The sequence below is a fragment of the Helianthus annuus genome, chromosome 9 (assembly GCF_002127325.2).
Source record: "Helianthus annuus cultivar XRQ/B chromosome 9, HanXRQr2.0-SUNRISE, whole genome shotgun sequence".
Classification (NCBI taxonomy): domain Eukaryota; kingdom Viridiplantae; phylum Streptophyta; class Magnoliopsida; order Asterales; family Asteraceae; genus Helianthus; species Helianthus annuus.
Window position 1 is genome coordinate 11471535 of NC_035441.2, and position 20857 is coordinate 11492391.

The 20857-nt window shown below is 41.7% G+C and overlaps 1 non-coding gene across 1 annotated transcript; it reads left to right on the top strand.

Annotated features, from left to right (window-relative positions):
- The first annotated feature begins 8718 nt into the window (after window positions 1-8718).
- LOC118482348 lies at window positions 8719-8820 on the top strand. Its single transcript, XR_004868391.1, has one exon. It is a non-coding gene; the product is annotated as a small nucleolar RNA R71 (small nucleolar RNA).
- Window positions 8821-20857: the final 12037 nt, after the last annotated feature.

Here is a 20857-nt window from a genome sequence, read left to right on the forward strand (position 1 = left end):
CCCGTTGAAGAGTGTTTAACATAGGAGCAAGGGAAGCGCGCCAGGATCCCAACGTTGTCACTGGTACGTTCCGTATAAATCAACGCTTTGCATCTGTTCTGTTTGATATTGGTGCCGACTATAGTTTCGTATCGTTAGAATTTAAGAGTATGCTTGGGTTAACTGCTAGTAAGTTAGATGTTCCGTACTCAATTGAACTGGTAAATGGAAAGCTAGTTGGAGCAAATGAAGTTTTCCGAGGATGCGTAATTGAGCTGGGAGAACGCAAGTTCACTTTGGATCTACTACCAGTCGAGTTGGGAAGTTTCGACGTGTAGTAGGAATGGATTGGTTGTCAAGCAACAAAGCTGAGATTGTGTGTCACGAAAAGACCATTCGCATCCCAATAGAAGATGGAGAAACGATTGTGGTTCATGGAGAAAAGCGTGATACGCCTCTGAGAATCATCAGCTGTCTGAAAGCTAGAAAGTGTTTACAGAAGGGACGTGTTGCCTTCTTGGCACACATCGTGGATAAAGAAGCTGCTGAGCCGAAGATTGAAGACATCCCAGTGGTGAAGGAGTATTCTGAACTCTTTCCAGAAGACTTGCCAGGATTGCCACCTCAAAGGCAAGTTGAGTTTCACATTTACTTAGTTCCAGGCGCCGCGCCTATGGCTAAGGCACCCTACCGACTTGCGCCTTCGGAGATGCAGGAGTTGTCAACGCAACTCCAGGAGTTGTTAGACAAGGGATTCATCAGACCAAGCTTCTCACCTTGGGGAGCTCCAGTTTTGATTGTTAAGAAAAAGGATGGTAGTTTTCATATGTGTATCAACTACAGGGAACCGAACAAGTTGACAATCAAGAATAGATATCCTCTGCCAAGGATTGATGACCTGTTCGATCAACTGCAAGGTTCAAGTTTCTATTCAAAGATCGATTTGCGATCAGGATATCATCAGCTGAGAATTCAAGAGGAAAGTATTCCCAAGACTGCTTTTAGAACTCGATATAGACATTACGAGTTTCTGGTGATGCCGTTTGGGTTGACAAATGCACCAGCTGTTTTTATGGATTTGATGAACATAGTTTGTAAGCCGTACCTCGACAAGTTCGTGATCGTGTTTATTGATGACATCCTGATTTACTCGAAGACGAAGGTTGAGAACGAACAGCATTTAAGAGATATTTTGGAACTACTTATAAAGGAAAAGTTGTATGCCAAGTTCTCGTAGTGCGAGTTCTGGTTACGCGAAGTCCAATTTCTTGGACATGTGGTTAATGGAGATGGAATCCATGTGGATCCCACCAAGATTGAAGCGATCAAGAACTGGGAGACTCCAAAGACGCCAACCGAGATTTGACAATTCTTAGGTTTGGCTGGTTATTATCGAAGATTCATTGAGAATTTCTCAAAACGCTCAACCTTTGACTTCCTTCACGCAGAAAGATAAGAAGTTTGATTGTGGAATCAAACAAGAAGAAGCGTTTTAGTTATTGAAGGACAAGCTTTGTAATGCACCGATCTTATCGCTACCAGAAGGAACGGATGATTTCATGGTATATTGTGACGCCTCGCGTCAACATTTAGGATATGTGCTGATGCAGCGATAGAAAGTTATAGCGTACGCGTCACGCCAGCTGAAGGTTCATGAGAAGAATTATACCACGCACGACTTGGAGTTAGGCGCAGTGGTATTTGTGCTGAAGATTTGGCGACATTATTTGTATGGTACGCGACGTATAATCTTCACTGATCATAAGAGCCTGCAACACATATTCGACCAGAAGGAGCTAAACATGAGACAAAGACGCTGGGTCAAATTGTTGAACGACTACGACTGCGAAATCAAGTATCATCCAGGGAAGGCGAATGTTGTTGCCGATGCCCTAAGTCGTAAAGAAAGGATCAAGCCCATAAAGGTTAGGGCTTTGGAAATGATTGTCCATACAGATATCTCACTGCGCATTCGTGCCGCGCAGAAAGAAGCTCTTGAAGAAAGGAATATTGAGGACGAGTATCTCTGTGGGATGGAGTAGCAGTTGGTACCAAACAAGGAAGGAACTTTATGTTTCATGAAACGAATTTGGGTTCCTCTATTTGGTGGTTTGAGAAAGGTCATTTTCAATGAAGCTCACAAATCGCGGTACTCAATTCATCCCGGTGCGGATAAAATGTACCAAGACCTTAAGGATTTCTACTGGTGGCCTAGGATGAAAGGCGATGTTGCAGTTTATGTTGGTAAATGTTTAAGATGCGCCAAGGTGAAAGCCGAGTACCAGAAGCCTTCAGGTCTACTGCAGCAACCCGAAATACCTAAATGGAAATGGGAACAGATTTTGATGGATTTCATAACGAAGCTGCCAAGAACGCCCAAAGGTCACGACACTATTTGGGTAATAGTGGACCGGTTAACGAAATCCGCACATTTTTTACCAATCAGAGAAAAAGACAACACGGGCAAATTAGCTGAGATATACATGAGGGAGATCATTGCACGACATGGAGTGCCTCTCTCGATCATCTCTGATAGAGACGGACGATTTGTCTCAAGGATTTGGCAATCCTTCCAAGAAGCATTTTGTTCCCAGTTGAACCTGAGTACAGCCTTTCACCCGCAAACGGATGGACAGAGTGAATGAACGATTCAGACATTAGAAGATATGCTGCAAGCTTGCGTTATGGATTTAGGTGGAAGTTGGGATACTCACCTACCATTGGTCGAATTTTCATACAATAACAGTTATCACGCAAGTATTCAAGCCGCACCATTCGAAGCTCTATATGGACGAAAATGTCGATCACCGATTTGTTGGGCTGACGCAGGTGATAGACAGTTAGTTGGTCCGGAAGTGGTGCAGGAAACCACATACAAGATTGCACAGATCCGAGAACGCATCAAGGCGGCTCGTGATCGTCAAAAGTGTTATGCGGACCGAAGAAGGAAACCTCTGGAGTTTGAGGTAGGAGACATGGTTTTGCTGAAGGTTTCACCCTGGAAGGGTGTGGCACGCTTTGGAAAGCGTGGGAAGTTGAATCCGCGCTACATTGGTCCATTCAAGATTCTGGAGAGAATTGGTTTGGTAGCATATAAGTTGGACTTACATGCGGAACTCAGTGGTGTTCATGATACATTCCATGTATCAAATCTGAAAAAGAGTCCAACCCAAGAAACTGTTGTTATTCCTGCTGACGAAATTCATATCGACGACACGCTACACTTTGTTGAAGAACCCGTTGAGGTTACGGATTGGGAGATAAACAAAACGCGCAGGAGTAGTGTCAAGCTCGTCAAAGTTCGATGGAATGCAAGATATGGCCCAGAATACACATGGGAACGTGAGGATCGTATGAAAGAAAAATACCCCCATTTATTTCCAAAGACCCCATCGACTAGAAGCAGAGCCTAAAATTTCGGGACGCAATTTTCTTAACAGGGGGAGAATGTGACAAGCCTCACAAATCCAGGTATCCGCAAAAATTAATTATATTTAATTAGTGCTTAATTACTGTGCTTGATTACAATTATGATTGAACTGCTTTCTGTTTTCTGATACATACATACTCATGTATCACATTTTATACTGTCACTCTATTTATTACACACAAACGTTAGTGACAAACTTGATGCACAAAGCACAGTTAACACAGTGAGCGGATAACCCAGAAACATGCTGACAATGCCAGCACGTAGACAGACATTATTTTGAGGCCAGTATGAGCCAGGAATAGAATACTACACTAGTAGGGAGTGTAGGGAGGTGATGACATAAAAACTGCGTCACTAGGTGATAGTTATAGTGACCGGAAGTGCCTAAAACATACTTGCTAAAACATATTTAGTTACAGAATTCTGCACTAAATACCAAAATTCAGCATTTAACAATGCTAGTAAAGTGCAAAAACTTGGCGAAATAGTCCTAGACACTTTCTAAAGTGTTGGGAATTTAATGTGTCACTAAAAACAATATAAAAGACAATTTAAAGCTTTATTTAGCACTTTAACAGATCAACATCCAACCGAACAACCGGACTTTACCCGGGACATAAAAATATTGCAAAACACATTGTTTTTACTTTTCTGAGCTAGTTAGGGTCCCCGAACACCCTAACACACTTTATATTATAACACACACCATAATATTCTAACTAAACACCTAAAATCCTAACTAATTCCTAACTAAACATGTAACCAAGAATTACAACCCAACCCACCCTTGCTTGCTTTTGATTATTTAATTGTTAAATGTTGGAAGATATGAAACATAATACATGTTGGATAAACTTGAAACTTGGTTTATAAATAAGTTTAGAAGGTAATCACTCTCTTTCATCAAACACCCAACATCACAAAGCTTATCCTCTCCTCCTTCCCCCATTCATGGCCGCCACCACCACACCACACTACCACCACTATCAAGTCTTGTTCAAGCATTTTCATACATCCAAAGGTGCAAGAGGTCATACAAACAAGCTTGGTGCACTCGGAAGTTCGAGGACCACCCTAGTTTTCTTTTATCCACCACTTTTACGCCTTTTTTCTCCCCTAGCCTTGTCCTAGTAGTAAGTTCTCTAAAACTTCATCTTGTTCTTATTTTTAGTGGTTAATAGATGATAGAATGATTAAATGTTAAGAACACTAATGAACATAAACTAATCTTGAAACATAAAGGGATAAATAGTGGATAAGGAATAGATGTATGGTTAAATCATGTAGATCTTGTGTTGTTATGATTATTGGATGTTGTTTGTTAGTAGAAGTAGGATGGATGTAACAACTCTCATTAAAATCAATAATTGGGATGATAATTAATCAATAAGGAAACCATAATTAAGACACCTAGGCATGTCAAGCAGGTAGGTAGGCATGTCAAGCAGGTAGGTAGGCATGTCAATCAAGCAGGTAGGTAGGCATGTCAAGCAAGTAGGTAGGCATGACAATCAAGCAGGTAGGTAGCATGTCAAGCAGGTAGGTAGGCTAGTCAAGCAGGTAGGTAGGCATGTCAAGCAGGTAGGTAAGCATGTCCCAAAAAATTAGTATAAATAGAGGACATTAGAACTTGATCTGGGAAGTTAAAACGACGCTCATAAGTTCTGTGTACGTCGAGTTATAGTTAAATCAGTCCACAACACACACTAATTCACGAAGTGCTGCCACAATCAGGGTAATAACTCGATCGCTATTACGATTCAACGTCCGATCGATTATAACTATCCAACGATTGTCCGAGTGCTGCTCAAATTGAGCTTGTACTTTGATTATTCATCGTGATTTCGACTTGAATATTTGAGTGCTGTTCGAATTCGGACTATGCTCTGTTATTCGTTGAGAATCCGATTGAATTATTAAGTATTGCACTTGTTAATCGATGTGAGGGTTTGATCTCGTGAATTGACGTAACTGCTGTATTAGTTACTAATCCCGTTTGTGTGTGTATTATTATTGAAATTAGGTTAATTAAAGGCAAATCAGTAAGGCTTATACTCTGCTCGTTAAATCTGCAATGTGAGTCATTCTCTTTTATCAAACTGTTTTACAATACCTCAAAGTATTTTCAAAGTGTTATAATTACAGGGACTAAGTCGTGGATATCTTGATTTATTGGTTAGTGGGGTATTGTGCACATTACTATTCCTCCCAGTTAGGTTCATTGACCTACTAGGGAGGAACGTCACTATTAGAGTTCATTGACCTAATAGTGGTATGACCATCGTCACCATTGTGACTTGTCACCATTGTGGCAGAAAGCCAGATAAAGATAAGATGTGAACCATTGTAATCGCTCTTATGCTGTAATTTATAACTAAGAGTCATTTCATAAAACCCGAATGAACTCACTCAGTATTTCCCCGCTGACAAAACCTTTTTCAAACATGTTTCAGGTAATCTGTTGTGAGCAAAGAAAAGTGCCAGGAAGCACTACCAGCTTAGAAAATTGGCCTCAGTATAAATAAATAAAGAAACATTTTTTAAAAATAAAGATTTCCATTGAAATCACATTATTGTAAATTACTGGGTTTTATCCCTAAATTATGTAACAAGCAGTTTTACTGGGTTTTATACCTAAATTATGGTGTAGAAAGAAAAAGTTTAGTCCTAATGCCTCCATCATTTACTTACTCGGGTTTAAGTTGGTAAGGACCGAGAATGCATTGTCGTGGCAAGTTCTAGAGTCGTACGAACCAAGCGACTATTCACACAAGAAACGAAAAATGAGCATTTAGTGTAAAGATATGTATTTGTATGCTCAATAAAGGCTCAAAACTCACTTTTGTGGGAATGGGTTTTTATGTGATCAAGTATATATAATCAAATTTTAACTAAGCTTGTCATGCTGTTTCATAATTTTCTTATGTTGGTTCTTTTTATCACGACGCTCTCGGTTGTAAACTTTTAAAAATACAACCTTGTTAGAACTTGAAATTCCCAACTTAAACTTAGACATGTAAAAAAATGAAATTTTTTTTAAAAAATGAAAATTTTTTGAAAAACTTTGGAGTGATTAGCGGTTCCAATAGAGTTTTGTGTAAGGCTTGTTAATTAGGACTTGCAAGATTCAAAGTTTTAGCATCCCCCCACACTTAAATTACACATTGTCCTCAATGTGTCCCAAAATTAAGTTTTTAGTTTGATTGAATGTGTAAAAGGGTGTTAAAAGCAAAATTTTATGTTACTGGCACTCTGGACACGACCCCATGTTGACCGAGCACGGCCCTGTGTTCAGGTGCCAGTGACAAAATTTAGTAAAGGGAAACAGAAGCCTGGACACGGGGGCGTGTTCAGTGAATACGGCCCGTGTCCAGTTACCTGAACTGGGCGATTTTTGCAGATTGTGCAGCACGGGGGCGTGTTGGGCGGACACGACCCGTGCTGAACTTGCTGTAATGAAGAAATTTTTGTCGGATGGCCCTGTTTTCGTGCATGGGGTGATGTTTCTCGTTTCCCTTGTTATCCTCGACCATCCCGAGTGTGTTTTATTCCTGCAAATTAAAACTAAACTAAAAATTAATCTAAGTTAAAGTAAGGATAGTTCCGCGGAATGCCTCCGTGGTGTGCCACGTTTATAAGGGTCCTTGGCTAGACCCAGGGTGAGGTCATATATTTTCCGAGCGGGATGTTTTGCATCCCATGTTGCACCGTCGGAGAGCATCATCCAAACTCGAATCAATGACCTTCATGTAATTGATCGGGTCATCGTCCTCTACTCTCTTCCTAACTCCAAACTTCACTTCCTTATCCCCAAACTTCAAAGTAAGTGTTCCGTCATTCATGTCTACCACTGCTTGCGCGGTGGCTAGAAATGGCCTCCCTAGTATGAGGGGGACTTCGGTGTCCTCTTCCATATCTAGTATGACAAAGTCGGCTGAGTAGACAAAATTGTCGACTTTGACCAATAGATTTTCAGCGACACCTTGTGGGTATTTGACGGATCTGTCGGCAAGTTGTATACTCATCTTGGTAGGGGTTGTTTTTCCAAGGCCGAGTCGTTTGAACAATGATGCAGACATGAGGTTAATGCTAGCCCCAAGGTCGGCTAGTGCATTACGAACGGGGGATTCCCCGATCGAGCAAGGAATTGTTAAGCTCCTAGGATCAATCTTCTTTTGTGGGAGTTTATTGAGTATGAGGGCGGAACATTCTTCGCCTAAGTTAACTAATTGCAATGATTCAATTTTCCTTTTATGAGTGAGGAAGTCCCTCATGAATTTTGAGTAGTTAGGCATTTGAGTTAGGACTTCGATAAAAGGAATATTAACATGCAATTGTTTTAGTAGATTTTCGAATTTTGCGAATTGCTCATTGGTCTTTTGACGAATTAACCTACCGGGGTATGAACCGGAGGAGCCTTGGTAGGCTCTTGAATTAGAGGAGAAGTCTTCTCTTGTTGGGGCGGTGTTGTGCTTCCCTCAGTTGGCGGCGGTGGAGCTTCTTCGGAACCCACGGTACGGTTTCTTAACGTTATGAGATGGCCTTGTGCTTTTGGGTTTGTTTCGGTATTACTTGGTAATGCGCCTTGTGGTCTCTCGGAGAAATTTTGAGCTAATTGATTTATTTGTTTTTCAATGGTTTGTATACTAGCTTGTTGATTTCTAAAATTCGATTCCAATTGTTGAAATCGATCCGAGTTTTTTCTTTTCAGTGTCGGAGATGAGGCGAGATACAGTATCTTCAAGCCTTTCTCGTCCACCTTGTTGTTGAGGGAAATTTTGTGACTCATTTCTTGGTTGTTGAAAGTTTGTTCGTTGGTTTAGGCTTTGTTGGTTACTACTATTGTCGGGTTCTCTCCAACCAAGGTTAGGGTGGTTATGCCATCCTTGGTTGTAGGTACCCGTTGGAGGACCCGACGGCCTAGGTCTTTTATCAATGTAGTTTACCGAATCTGGTTGATCATCTGTTTCTTTCATACAACTCCAATTTTCATGTGGCCCACCACACCATTCACAAGCCATAACCGAGACCGTTTTTGTCATTTATAACTTTTTGATTTTTGAAGAAAGGGCCTCGATTTGGGCTTGTAAAGAAGTGCTTTCATCAACCTTATGGGCGCCCGGGCAATAGATTTATTGCCTCGGGGAGTGTGCCACTGAAAATTGGTTTGAGCAATTTCCTCAATTTGATTGTATATTTCATGTGGGTTGCGATTACCTAAAAGTCCCCCGGAGCTAGAGTCAAGTGTTTGTCTTGTGTGTGGCAACAACCCATTGTAGAAAGTGGATACTTGTTGCTACACCGCAAGACCGTGATGAGGACACTTTTGCAATATCTCCTTGAACCTTTCTCAAGTTTCATATAAGGATTCCCCATCATCTTGTGAATATGTATTAATTTCAGTGATTAATTTAGCTGTTTTAGCGGGAGGGAAATACTTATATAGAAATTTTTGGGCTAGTTCATCCCAGGTTTTACCGAACCAGCTGGCAGGGCGTTGAGCCAAGCTTTTGCTCGGTCTTTTAGTGAAAATGGAAACATTCGAAGGCGGATGGCGTCATTTGATGCTCCATTGATCTGAAAGGTATCACATATTTCTAAGAAATTAGTAATATGTAGATGGGGATCCTCGTCCGCAAGCCCATGGAAGGTTGCGGAGTTTTGAAGCATTTGTATCAGATGTGGCCGAAGTTCGAAGTTGTTAGCTTCAACATTCGGTGCATTGATAGCGGCGCCAAGATTACCCACGGTGGGTCGTAGGTAATCCACGAGGGTACGTTGGTCCGCCATTGGAAGTGGGTCCCCCGTAACCTTCTCTTGGTTTTTAGCTTTAAGTCTTTTTCTGAGAAAGCGTTTGGGTTCTTCTAGAGGTTCTTTTATGTCTCTACTAGAACTAGAGCTCATACACTACGTAAAAGGTTCAGATGTGGTGTCTGGTTCCAAGTCCTGCAATAAAAACAGAAACGAATGTTGGTCAGGAAGTTCACCACGGCCCCGTGCTCAGTGAACAGGCCCGTGGTCGGAGATACATCTATTGTTTTCCGGATCCCTGTTACTGGAAAGTTGGACACGGCCCCGTGTTGCACCGACACGGCCCCGTGCTCAGCTCTCTATAACTTGGAAAATAAAAACTGCCAGTGACACTCCTGGGCACGGCCCGTGTCCAACCAGGCACGACCCGTGCTGAGCTCTGTAGAAGCTGAAAATTTAAGAAAATCCTAAAGAAAATAAAAATAAAATAGAAAAAAAATGATTAGGCCGCTGATTCCTAACTTTCTTAAAATCCTTGTGTCCCCAGCAACGGCGCCAAAAACTTGATGTGCGTTAGGTGTAATATGTTTTAGGTATGTATTTTAAGCCCTTTTTACACTTTTTAGCCAAGTTTTAAATTTATGAACACGATATTCACTAACACTAAACACAAATATGGGCAAGTGCACCCATCATGGATGTAGTATAGTGTTAGTAAGATACCGAGATCGTCCAAGGACACAAGAGCTTTTAGTACCGGTTTATCCTCAACGTCTAATCAAATCAAAATGTTAGAAAAAGATTTTTAAACTAGAAAAATAAAACAAACTAAAATGGTGAAAAAGAAAATAAAAGTAAAAACAGATAGACAAGATGAATCACTTGGATCCGACTCGTGGGTATGTAACCTTTGATTATTTTCGCACTTTTGCACTTGTTTAAGAGATTATCTTAGTTATTGTTGTAGGCCCCACTTTTGAAGGTGACGTTACCCTCAATCCAGTAGTTTGAGTCAGCAAGGATACAATCCTCAAGGGTCGGATTATTGAAAGATAATTAATTAAGTTATTAATGCATAATGTGGTAGGCCCTTCTTTTGAAGGTGACGTTACCCTCGGCTAAGTAGTCTGAGTCAGAAGGGATACAGTCCTAAGTAGCCGGGTTAAAGTTTTAATAGTAGTTTAACTTATGAGGGGGTCAAAGAGTTTGGACCCCCGCCATCCAATACCTTTGGGTATTGAAGGAGGTCCTACTAAATTTGACCCAGGTCCTTTGCAGGATCTATACACTGAACAATGGCAAGACTCTGACCAAACTGTTCCCTTAACCCCCGACCAGGTAGCCAACATACCTCCATATAGACCGTGGAGATATGAATGGTGAAAATCTTTTATTTTATATAAACAGTAAAATAATGCCAAGACACCACGGACAAACGATAACAAAAATCACCTTCAACATAAGAAACTAGTAATTAAAGTCATTAATACAAAACCAATTAAAAAGTGCAAAAGATTAAAAATAAAAAGTATTACACTAAACACTTGTCTTCAGCAAGTGATGTAAGAGACTTAGGCAAACATGGCCTTTGATTGTCAAGAACTCTTACGATCAATCATGGAACCCGAGACGACTCACACACTCTATGACTGACAATGGATGATGGTGCTGGATGATGGTGTTGTGATGGTGGTGGGTGAAGTGTGAGAGAGGTGGTGTGCCAAGGGATGAGTTGCAATAGCTCCAAGCACTCCTATTTATAGGTTGAACATAAGCCTGGGCACGACCCCGTGTCCATCCGAGTCTCTCTCTTCATTAATTGCAATTCGCAATTTCATTAAATTCATCTGCAACAGTTAACCACGCCCCCGTTTCCGCTGAGCATGGCCCTGTGGTGGGCAGTAGAAGCTTCTATCACTTTGTCTTTTCTACTGACACTTGGGCACGCCCTCGTGCTCACTGAGCATGGGGCGTGTTCAGTCTTCTGTCTTCTTGTTTTGCTTTGGGAAGATGCTGTTGGGAGGTCGGGCATGCCACGTTTGTTCCTTTTCTTGTATTTATGTTAGATTTAGCTGTATTTTTGCTTCTTTTGTTCATTTGAGCTCATTTAATCCTGAAAATACAAAAGGAAGACAAAAGCACACTTTTTTCCAACATTAGTACTAAAAAAAGGGTTAGTTTTATGCCACAATTGATGTAATTTATATGTTGCATTTTATGCACATCAATGTGTATCATTTTCTGTCTCGTCACTTGTGATTTTATGTCAAGGATGCTTATTCATATTAGTTTATGAAACTATAGGATGTGTATGATGTCAATGGAACCATATAATGTGTATGATGTTAAATGAAACTTGAATGTTCACTACCTGACTGTTTATGATGTTAATCATGATTGAGAAAACATGAATTTGCATACGAAACACGCACATGAACTGTGGATTTGATTGAATTGTAGAACTGCTATGTGATTATTGTCCTAAATACACATCGTGACTATAAACTTAAAAGTGTACAATGCGAACCCAAACTGATTACGTATGCATGATTACCATAGGCTTTGACTGACTAACTGTGAACAAGTAACTTAACAAACCGAGTAAACCAAGGTGAGTTCACACTTTCTACAAGGCATGGGATTCCCGGTGTTTGGGAATGGGTAAAGGATTTAATCGGAAACTGCGTGATCTCCTGGTTTGGAACACGTACTAAATCCTCTTTATTAAAGGGTGATAACATTGTTGCTAGACCAAAAACTCTATCATTAAGTCCCTCATTTTTATATCGACTTAATCTCCGGGCCAAGGCGAACGGGTCATTAGTTAAATAGCGCTATTAGGTTTGACAAGCCTCACACCGTGCCGCAGAGGACGAGCGTGGACTAATGGATCTGGGCACGTCAATGATGATAGACACTGACGCTAGCGCACCAACTTACTTTAGTCAGTAATCGATATGGTAACGGGTCTAGTGGGATATTCATGGGGTAGCCCCCACGGCTGGGAGCCAGGGTAAAAGGAAAGGAATGACTATGTTTCTAAACAATGGGTAACCCCCACAGCAAGTAAGCCACCAACTTACTTTAGTCAGTAATCGATATGGTAACGGGTCTAGTGGGATATTCATGGGGTAGCCCCCACGGCTGGGAGCCAGGGTAAAAGGAAAGTAATGACTATGTTTCTAAACTATGGGTAACCCCCACAACAAGTAAGCCAGCTAAAAGGAAACTTATGTTTTTGAAACAACTTAAAACGAACACCCAACTGTGAACTCGCTCAACTTTGTTGTTGACTCATTGTAACATGCCTTGCAGGTCGTTAGATGCGTTCATGGAGCTTGCATGGGAGGACGAGGTCGTTGTGGGACATGGACTATCGAGTTGCATGTTAAACATTTGAACTTTTAAACTTATGTTTTGGTTTTAAACTTTATGCTTCCGCTGATAACTTGAATTTGGTTAATTTCTTTTGGACACCAATTATATTGTGGTTGGTTTTATATTCACTTTAATACATTGTTCAATATGATTGGTGGCTTGATCCTGGTCATATCACACCTCCTATGGTGATACTCCGCTTGTGGATTTGGGGGTGTGACAGATTGGTATCAGAGTCATTGGTTATAGTGAACTCAGTTTTAAAAAGGGAAAAGCTTTTTGACAAATCCAGACTATAACCTGTACAGTGCTCAACGATCCACAACGACGCTTCGCTCCACGTGCATGACTCAACACTATAGGTGATATGGTTTATGTTTATATTGCCTGTCTATTAGTTTGCATAGTGCATTGTTCATGGTATGCTTAGATTACGTAACAACTGTTGATTGGAACCCTGTGTGCTTACTCTCTTCTGTCATCCCATACGTACAAACTTTCGCGACACCTTTCTCACTTATGTTTGCTTCAATGTGAAGATCATGAGTGGACACCTCAACTTGACTCAATCCCAGCTGACGGCTCTAATCAATGAACGAGTTGTTGAGGCACTCGCAGCAGCCCAAGCAGGAGGTCAACCTGCTCAGCCTCTTGTGTGTACGTTCAAAACTTTCATGGATTGCCGACCCAGTACCTTCAATGGCACAGAAGGAGCTGTAGGTCTTCTCCACTGGTTCGAGAAGATAGAATCTATTTATGAGATGTGTGAATGCCCTGTAGCTCGTAGGGTGAAATTTGCTACTGGAACACTTGAAGGCGGTGCGTTAACTTGGTGGAACGCACAGGTTCAAATGCTAGGGTTGGCAGCTGTTAATGCCACCCCATGGAACGACTTTAAGGATCTGATCAAAGAGGAGTATTGTCATCGAGACGAAATTCACAAGCCAGAGGTGGAGTTTTACAACCTAAAGATGAGGGGGTCTGAAATCGAGGTGTATGCTAAGAGATCAAATGAACTAGCTGCCTAGTTTCCTATATGGTAGATCCTCCTGTCAAACGTATCAAGCTGTACCTCAAGGGTTTGGTGCCAGAGATTCAGAGCATGGTGACTTCAGCTAACATCCCTACGATCCAGCAAGTTATACGACTATCCCACCGTCTCACTGATAAGGCAGTTGAGCAGAACAAGCTGCCTAAGCGTATTAGTGCTACCACTACTTCAGATGCTCCTAGAGACAACAAGCGCAAATGGGATGGAAATTCAAGCAAAGGTTCTACTTCTGTTCAGTCTCAGTCTCAGCAGCGAAGAACTGACGACTACAAGAGCCCTAGCCAACAGTCCACAGGTAGTCAAGGTCAGAGTGGATACAAGGGAAATCACCCCAAATGCAATCGTTGTGGCTTTCACCACAGCGGACCGTGCACTAAGGGTAACTGTCAGAGATGTAACAAACATGGCCATGCCGCCAAGGATTGCAGGAGCCTCTATCCTGCGAAGCAGCGACCACTGTAACAACAGCAGACTCCACAGAACAAGCAACAGCAATAGAGGGGTAACAACAAAGGATGTTTTCAATGTGGTGCTGAAGGCCACTTCAAAAGAGACTGCCCCCAGCTGAACCCAAATCAGAACAACAACAACAACCAGGGGAATGGAAATAACAGGGATAAAGATGAAGACAATGGTGCCAGGGGATGTGCTTTCGTGATTGGTCAGGGTGATGCGAGGAATGATCCCAACGTTGTGATGGGTAAGTTCCTACTTGATGTTTTCTTTGTTTCGGTACTATTTGATTCGGGTGTTGATACTAGTTACGTGTCCTTAAAAGTTAGTCAGATGCTTAAGCGTACCCCAACACTTTTGAACTCCAAGCATATTGTAGAACTAGCAAACGGTAAAAGTCTTGAGGCCACACACGTAGTTAAGGGTTGTAATCTCGTTCTAGCTGGTCAGACCTTCTCTATCGACCTTATTCCAATTGTTCTTGGTAGCTTCGACGTCGTCATTGGGATGGATTGGTTATCTCAACATCGAGCAGAGATCCATTGCAACGAGAAAATCGTCCGCATCCCTCGTTCTGGTGGAGGACCTCTCGTGATTCATGGTGACAAGAGTGGTGTAGTAGTGGGCATCATCTCTTTCCTTAAGGACCAGAAGTGCTTACGAAAGGGCCGCACAGCTATCCTAGCCCTTGTTACTGACACCTCAACGAAAGAGAAGAAGATAGAAGATATTCCGATTGTACGCGACTTTCCTCAGGTATTTCCTGAAGAAGTACCTGGTCTTCCGCCTCATCGTCAGGTCGAGTTTCAAATCGAACTAGCTCCTGTAGTAGCACCAATAGATCGTGCACCTTATCGTTTAGCGCCATCAGAACTAGAAGAAATGTCCGCACAACTGCAAGAACTCTTGGACAAGGGTTTCATTCATCCTAGCTCTTCGCCCTGGGGAGCTCCAATCTTGTTGTAAAGAAGAAAGACGGTACCTCCGAATGTGTATTGACTATCACGAACTCAACAAGGTGACCGTGAAGAATCGTTATCCTCTCCCGCGTATTGATGATCTATTCGACCAACTGCAAGGGTCGAGCTTCTACTCAAAGATTAACCTGAGATCGGGCTATCATCAACTGAGAGTCCGAGACGAGGACATCTCCAAGACAGCATTCAGAATTCGTTACGGGCACTACGAGTTTCTGGTCATGCCTTTCGGATTGACGAACGCACCTGCAGTCTTCATGGATCTCATGAACCGAGTGTGCAAACCTTACTTGGATAAGTTCGTTATTGTTTTTATCAACGACATCCTGATCTATTCTAAGAGTCAGGAGGAACACGAGCATCATCTGTGACTTATTTTGGAACTTCTTCGAGCAGAACAGCTTTATGCTAAGTTTTCGAAATGCGACTTTTGGCTTCGTGAAGTCCATTTCCTAGGTCACGTGGTAAACGAGGATGGGATTCCTGTTGATCCATCCAAGGTTGACTCGATCAAGAACTGGCCTGCACCCAGTACACCAACTGAAATCCGTCAATTCTTGGGTTTGGCGGTTACTACAGAAGGTTTATCGAGGATTTCTCAAAGATTGCGAAACCTCTCCCTTCACTAACTCAGAAGGGTGTCACCTACCGTTGGGGTGATGCATAGGAATCCGCGTTTCAGTAATTAAAGAAGAAACTTTGTAGCGCACCTATTCTCTCGTTACCTGAAGGCACAGACGATTTGGTGGTTTATTGTGACGCGTCAATCCAAGGACTTTGTTGTGTGTTGATGCAACGTGAGTAAGTCATTGCTTATGCATCACACCAACTTAAGGTTCATGAAAGGAACTACACTACACACGATCTAGAACTGGGAGCTGTTGTTTTTGCACTCTAGATATGGAGGCATTACCTGTACGGTACCAAGTGCACCATTTACACCGATCACAGGAGTTTCCAGCATATCTTTGATCAGAAGGAGTTGAACATGCATTAGCGTCGATGGGTCGAACTCCTTAATGATTATGAGTGTGCGATCAAGTAGCATCCGTGCAAAGCTAATGTCGTGGCAGACGCCCTCAGTCGAAAGGAGACTAAACCTAAGCGTATACGTGCGTTACAGCTTACCATCCACTCTACTCTTCCTACTCAGATACGAGATGCTCAGATTGAAGCATTGAAAGCAGAGAACATCCGAGGTGAGTCCCTGCGAGGATCGAAGAAACGGTTAGAACAAAAGGAAGATGCCGCTTACTACGTGGCAGGGCGCATCTGGGTTCGATTTTACGGTAATCTACATGAACTTGTGATGGATGAAGCACACAAGTCTCGTTACTCAGTACATCCTGGTTCTAATAAGATGTACCACGATCTAAAAGCTACGTATTGGTGGCCTAGTATGAAAGCCAACATAGAAACCTATGTTAGTAAATGCTTGACTTGTGCGAGAGTCAAGGTTGAATACAAGAAACCGTCGGGCCTACTTCAACAACCAGAGTCCCGACATGGAAATGGGAGCAAATTTCCATGGATTTCGTTACAAGCTTACCTAGATCTCAACGAGGAAACGATACCATTTTGGTGATAGTGGATCGACTAACCAAGTCTGCACACTTTCTGGCTATCAAGGAAACGGATAAGTTCTCTACTCTAGCAGACATCTACTTGAAGGAAGTAGTTTCGAGGCACGGCGTGCCAACTTCTATCATCTCGGATCTTGATCCACTTTTTACCTCTGAGCTGTGGCAAGCGATGCACAAATCCTTTGGTTCACGTCTAGACATGAGCACAGCATATCATCCACAGACGGATGGGCAGACTGAACACAACATCCAAACTCTTAAAGACATGCTTCGGGCATGTGTAATCGACTTTCGTAACGGCTGGGAACGACACCTTCCTTTAGTGGAGTTTCCGTATAACAATAGTTACCACACCAGTATCCAGGTTGCTCCATTCGAGGCCTTGTACGGACGGAAGTGCCGATCACCTCTTTGTTGGGCAGAGTTTGGTGACAGCCAAATCACTGGCCCAGAACTCATGGTAAACATAAAAGAGAAGATTGCTCAAATACGACAACGGATGGCGGCAGCTCGTGACTGTCAGAAAAGCTATCCTGATAAGCGCTGGAAACCACTCGAGTTCTCGGTTGGGGATCGAGTGCTACTTAAAGTCTCACCTTGGAAAGGTGTAGTTCGTTTTGGTAAACGAGGCAAACTCAACCCGCGATATGTCGGACCTTTCGAAATCACTAAGAAGATTGGAAAAGTGGCCTATAGACTGAACCTACCCGAAGAACTCAGTGGAGTTCACAACGTATTCCATGTGTTGAATCTGAAGAAGTGTCTGTCAGATGAGACCCTCATAGTTCCTTTCAAGGAGCTCACTGTCGACGATCAGTTGCGATTTGTGGAAGAACCAGTGGAAATCGTGGACCGGGAGGTCAAGATTCTCAAACGCACCAGGATACATATTGTTCGACTTTGTTGGAACTGCCGTCATGGCCCAAAGTTTACCTGGGAACGAGAAGATCAAATGAAACACAAATATCCCCAGTTGTTCGAGAAAAGTGAAACCACTACTGAGGCTGAAGCTAATGAAGAATTTCGGGACAAAATTCCAAACCAACGGGGGGGTGATGTGACAACCCAGGAAAACCACGCAACCTAACTAGTTTCCTCAGTAACCATGTGCTAAATTTCGGGACGAAATTTCTTTCAAGTTGGGGATAATGTGACAACCGAGTTTTCAAGGTCCTTACTGGACACGATACTTGTTTTGCATAGTGTTTTCATAATTCGTTGTATTGTAACTTGTTCATGTTTGGTGTATGCTTGGTGTTTTGTATTATTGTTTGGTTAAGACTTAGATAGACTTATCACATGCATTCCCTGTGTGACGAAACTTTAGACTTTCGCCATTATTCCTCTTCGACGAAACATGTGACTTTCGTCACTCTCTTCAAAGGACGAAACATTGGACTTTCGTCCAGTGGGGTTGTTTCGCCGGAATGGGCTTTTGGCCCATGTGAAGCCCAAAGGTGTCTAGGTTATAAGAACGTGTATTCGCATAACCGTATGTAAGTTGAAAGTTAGCAAAACCCTAGAACTACTCACCTTGCTTTCTGTCGACGACAATTATACTCTAGAAGCTTGCATCGTCGATCGATCGCCGCAACACATTTGTACACACAACAACATGGTTAGTAATGTTATTTTGATTAGAGTAAACCTTTTGTGATCTTGTTTATGTGCGTGCTTGATTAACAAAGAATGTGTACATATGCTCTGGGGTGAGTATGTTATGTGTATGAATAGATTCGGGTATTTTGTATGCGATCGGTTATATTATGTTTTTGATTTAGGGTATCATTTAGAGGTTGGTTAATCTTGATTGACATTAATGATTGTTGAAATTGATTGATATATGATACATGTTGGATTCCAAGTTAACTGATGATGAAAAGTGCCAGTGAATGATCTGGTGCAACTTAATAGATGATTCGATGATAGAATAGTTTGTTGTTTATGGTTGGAAGTTAATTAGGGTTCATAAGAATCATTGAATAACCTCATGATTTGATCGAATAAATGCATAAACGGAAACTGTTTGGGTGAGTAAATAGATTCCCTTAATTCATGGGAAATTCTAACTGTTTCACCAACTGATGAGGGCGACGAAACTTAGTGGTGTTTCGCCGAAAGGGACCTCGACGAAATTAGTAGTGTTTCGTCATAAGTGAGCTCGATGAAACATATGAGTTTCATCATAACCTGGCCCTGACGGAACATATAGGATGTGTATGATTTTCTGTCTCGTCACTTGTGATTTTCTGTCAAGGATGCTTAGTTGGATTAGTTTATGAAACTATACGATGTGTATGATGTCAATGAAACCATATAATGTGTATGATGTTAAATGAAACTTGAATGTTCACTACCTGACTGTTTATGATGTTAATCATGATTGAGAAAACATGAATTTGCATACGAAACACACACATCAACTATGGATTTGATTGAATTATGTAACTGCTATGTGATTATTGTTCTAAATAAACATCGTGACTATAAACTTAAACGTGTACAATGCGAACCCAAACTGATTACGCATGCATGATTACCATAGGCTTTGACTGACTAACTGTGAACAAGTAACTCAACAAACCGAGCAAACCAAGGAGAGTTCACACTTTCTACAAGGCATGGGATTCCCGGTGGTTGGGAATGGGCAAAGGATTTAATCGGAGACTGCGTGATCTCCTGGTTTGGAACACGTACTACATCCTCTTTATTGAAGGGTGATAACATGTAATAAGGAATTAATCGGAAACTGCGTGATCTCCTAGTTTGGAACACGTACTACATCCTCTTTATTGAAGGGTGATAACATTGTTGCTAGACCAAAAACTCTATCATTAAGTCCCTCATTTTTATATCGACTTAATCGTCGGGCCAATGGCGAACGGGTCATTAGTTAAATAGCGCTATTAGGTTTGACAAGCCTCACACCGTGCCGCAGAGGACGGGCGTGGAATAATGTATCTGGGCACGTCAATGATGATAGACATTGAAGCTAGGGCACCAAATTACTTCAGTCAGTAGTCGATATGGTAACGGGTCTAGTGGCATATTCATGGGGTAGCCCCCATGGCTGGGAGCCAGGGTAAAAGGAAAGGAATGACTATGTTTTTGAAACAACTTAAAACGAACACCCAACTGTGAACTCGCTCAACTTTGTTGTTGACTCATTGTTACATGCCTTGCAGGTCGTTAGATGCGTTCATGGAGCTTGCACGGGAGGACGAGGTCGTTGTGGGAAATGGACTGTCGAGTTCCATGTTAAACATTTGAACTTTTAAACTTATGTTTTGGTTTTAAACTTTATGCTTCCGGTGATAACTTGAATTTGGTTAATTTCTTTTGGACACCAACTATATTGTGGTTGGTTTTATATTCACTTTAATACATTGTTCAACATGATTGGCAGCTTGATCCTGGTCATATCACGCCTCCTGCGGTGATACTCTGCTTGTGGATTTTAGGAGTGTGACAGTAATCCAGGTAACTCTTCTGGAAAAACATCTAAGATTTTAGATACTACGGGAATATCTTTTAATTCTTTTTCTTCAGTGTTAATGATTATAGAAATCATATACACTAGTGATCATTTCCTTGCATAATTGGTGGTTTTCATCACCGAGATGAATTTTGTGGACCTAGTTGGCTTATCTCCTTTAATTGTGATCTTTTCACCCTTTGGTGAACTTACTTGTATTGACTTTTGATCACATAGAATACTAGCATGATTGGCTACCAACCAATCCATTCCTAATACAACATCAAATCCAGCCAAATTCGTTGGATAAAGGTTAGCAATAAAATTATGGTTCAAAATTTCTATTCTTGCACCCTGCAAGATTTCAGTGATCCTAACAGATTCTCCATTTTCCGTTTCTACCAGGCATTAGGTAGCTTACGCCACTTTAACGCGTCGTTCGCGTAAAACACGTTCGGAATGCCTAACTAGCCCTATAACAAGAAAAATATGCCTTAACATGTTTAATATTGTTGTTAAATCAGTTTAGATGTCAAAAATTATGTTACATAGGCTTAAAATGAATTTTGGCGCAAAAAGGGTATTTTGGTAATTTTCCTAAGACATAGAAATTACTTATCATACAACTACTTAAACGACGTGACCATAAGGTATAACCTAGGAAGGTTATTCCCTATACAACTATGGTCACCTAAAGTATTTGGTCGGATCCTAATGATTGACCAAATGGGTCGGGTTCGAAAGCATAAGCGATTGTTTAGATCGCTTACCTTTACG